The following is a 3,854-nucleotide window of genomic DNA, read 5'->3' on the forward strand; positions in this document are numbered from 1 at the left end:
AATGAAAATAAAACAAATAAAATGAAATTTAAATATTCAGAAAAAACGTGGACCACTTGATCTCCCTCATTAATTGAGGTGGCAAATCAAGTGGCTATCAACGCGCTTTCCACTATAGTCACTAGTCAATGCGTAACACAAGTGGTAATTACAAGCAACACATGAGATTAAAACATTTTGAACAAGATCAATGGCTCTGAACCTATCCAGCACATCACCGGCGCTAAACCTCTGGTCACCTTCTCAGGCGAGCCTCACCGGACTGGTTCAGTCATCACCATCACATAAATGAAAAAGGAGGACATGATCTCAAAGAAAAAATGGTGTAGAGCACAAATTTGACCTCAATTTTAACTAACTCCACATATATAGAAAGATATGAGGATTTGAATTTTGAGGTGTGTCAACTGAGTTGCTTTGATTTGACCTCAAAGCAACTCAATCTTCTTGCCTACATTGGTAGGACTTCAGACAACCAAAGATCCAAGAGAATTGATGAGAATTGAGTGAGAACCGAAGAGAAGAAAATTTCTGGAAAATACCTTAAATATTATGCAGAACTTGATCTTGCTTGCTTCAATCCTTGCTTGATCACACTCAAGGAGCTTGTAGAAGTGGTTTGGAAATGGAACAAAGCTTTGGATCCTGGAGTTTTTGAATCTCCAAACAGTAAGATTCAAACTCAATTTTCAGATTAAAAATTCTCAAGTTTTCCTTTGAATTGTGAGGGTTTGAAAAGAGGGGGAAAAGATGGCGCGCAAGGATCTTCTCAAATGAGCTCAGAGGGCTTGTATTTATAGCAATTGGGAATGTTATTTGCACACTTCAAGTTTCTTCCAAATTTGGCAATGTCATGCACATGCTTGCATGGGTGTGTACAGGCCTATGAAGCAATCCAATTAGGTCCAAATGCATCTGAAATGAGATTGAAATGAATCTTGAATGGCAAGGCAATGTGAAATGGTCATTTGCACTTTTGATTTTTCCACTTGATGCATGCCTGTTAAAACCATTCATAGCCCTAGAAAACCTTGTCCAAAATGAATGAAATATGACTCTTTGGAAAGCTTAGATCAAGAGGAATAACTCTTATGTTAAACATTTTTCCATTTAGAACTTGTATCAAGGTGGAAGTTTGGAAATTTAAACATGTTGAAAAAATTTCTAAGTGTCAAGCCATATACCTCAAAGTTCCACCTTACTAAACTTTTTATGTGAGCTCTAAATGAGAAAAGTGTATTCATTAAAGTTGTATCTCTTTCAAAGACATTTAAAATGGTCACCAATTTGACATCATTTGGATTTAGAATGAGAGAATTATGCATTTTTGAAGTTGAGGAAAATCACTTGTTCAATGGTATTGGTTCAAAATGACCTATAATGTATCCTATTATCACATGCTCATAATAGTTGATTTAGATCTCACTCCAAACATAAAAGTTTAAGTAGACATCTTGAATTTGATTGTGAAACTTGGAAATCTTTCATCTCATAAAAAATGAGCAAGTTATGGCCTTGGGAAGTTGACTTTCAAATTAGGGTTTAGACAAAATGACCTATGATGTTTCAACATATAAAATGACTTTCCAAGCAAAATTATCTCTAGACTTAAACATGAAAATTGTTTGGAATGTCATTTAGAGTAACTTTGATATTGGAATCATTTTCATATGGTGAAAATTGTAGGAGATAGGATCTAGGGGGACCTAGTTTTGATCAGATGAATTCATCTGACCAACCACCATCAACCAACTTGCTAGCTTGGAATTCTCTTGACTTTTTAGGCTCATGGTAGATCATATATGCATAAGATGATGAATTTTGAAGTGTCCCTTGAGGAATTTGATCAATTGGTGAAGAAGCTTGTTGAAGAAGTTACTCAAAATACCCAGACAAACTAGGGTTTCCAAGGCAAACCAACTCCAAACTCTTGAAGAATGCTTGATCAAAATAACATGCAAAGATCATTGGGACTCATATATGATGCTTAGAGACATTTTGGATCATTCCTTGGTTGTGCTCTTAGTCATGAGGGTCTCAAACCCTAGATGTGAACTTGATAGATAAATGGTGATCATGTCCTACCAACAAAAAGGTTTAGGCCAATACAAAGACATGTTTTTGGTATTTTGGTTAGTAAAATAATAAATATACAAGTATGATACAATCACATGGTGCTTGGTGATCTCTCCCAAAACAAACTCAATGAAAAAGGGGTAAGGAGGATGTCAAGGTATGATCCCAATGCTAATGCATCTGATGAGATTGCATGAGGGATCTTAGGGTCAAAATTGGGGTCTTACAGGTATGTAAATGTAAAACCTTTAAATTATGTGTTAAAGAGAGTATATATCAGATGAAAATGAGTCAGATGAAATGAGTCAGACATTTAGAGGTAAAAGAAGACCTAGAAAAACATCTTGAGATTAACGATTTGGTTAAAAATAATTTAAATAGAATAGTACTTCCTCTTTCCAAAATTATAAGTCACTTTGCTAAAAAAAATTATCTCAAATTATAAATCATTTTACAATTTCATTGCAATATTAATAATACTTTTCTCAATATATCAATTATTAATATTTTTTCTTCTTATTCTTTAATTTTTTTCTTTCATATATAATGAAAGAAGGACAATATTATAAAAATATGCATAATTTATCTTGTCTATCTTGTCCATATAAGTCTAATTAAATTGTTTAATTCGTGTAAAATATCTAAAACGTCTGATTCGTATTTTTTGGAAAAGGTAAGTTAATCTATCTAACGAACTCTACTTAATTGAATAAGGCTTATTGAAGAATTTATTGCTAACACCTCAAAGCCAAACCTAACAAGAAGGTGCTTGATTGTGAAAAACATGTTGAAATATATGATATTAAGGAGCCCACATATTATCTGGAAAAACCTATAAAGAAACTGAAATATATACAAGAAAAAAATATTAAAGAAAATCACCAGGACTTTTATAACTTTCCAAAAAAAAAAAAATCAGTTTGCTCCACAAAAGGCACTTCTCTGATGGTCGCACGTTAAGCTTACAACTTTTCACCAATTGTTCCCAAAGTGATGGTCCATACTCCATAAGCTCACTTTGAAAAAGAACTGTCATTGTTCAGAGGAATCCATAACATTACCATTGTCAACGACTTTATTCTCTGAATTTTATCTTTATTTTTTAATTATTTTAAGCACGTGCATTACGTATATTGGAACAACTTTACATGTCACGTGATGTGCATATACATTTTCAGTTTCACTATGCAAATATCTCATTGTTATATTAAATATTAGTAAATATAGAATAAATTACTATTTGTTATTATTACTATTTTTTTCTCCTTTAGAGATTAGGGTTTTAGAGATATGAGCCTTAGCTTTTAGGCCCTAGCTCCTTCTATTTGCACCCTCTATTCTTCTTATACCTTTGTTTCTAATTTATTTTTTAAATTAAATTATTTGTTTTTAATTTTTATTTTTAATTTAGTCATTCAAATATTAGTTAATTTAATCTTTAACTTGATTTTCTAATTTAATTATTTTATCTAAATATTTTATTTAATTGTTTAGTTGGTTTATAAAAATGATAAAAATACAAAATATATTTTTCTTTCTCATTTAGGTTTAAAAATACAAAAATAAACTTGTAAATAAGTTTTTCATTCTATACATAAGTCAAACTCTTGTTGTATATCATACTTTTGCAAATAAATAGGATAGGTGGATGCACATCCACTACGTCCTCGAGTAATTGATTGGTTGACGCACGTCACATTGATCAATTACTCAAATTTCAAAATAATTTTAAATCAACTTTAAACTCACAAAATCTTTGTTGTATCCTTGTGCAATTT

Source organism: Lathyrus oleraceus, chromosome 6, assembly GCF_024323335.1.
Source record: "Lathyrus oleraceus cultivar Zhongwan6 chromosome 6, CAAS_Psat_ZW6_1.0, whole genome shotgun sequence".
NCBI classification, from domain to species: Eukaryota; Viridiplantae; Streptophyta; class Magnoliopsida; order Fabales; family Fabaceae; genus Lathyrus; species Lathyrus oleraceus.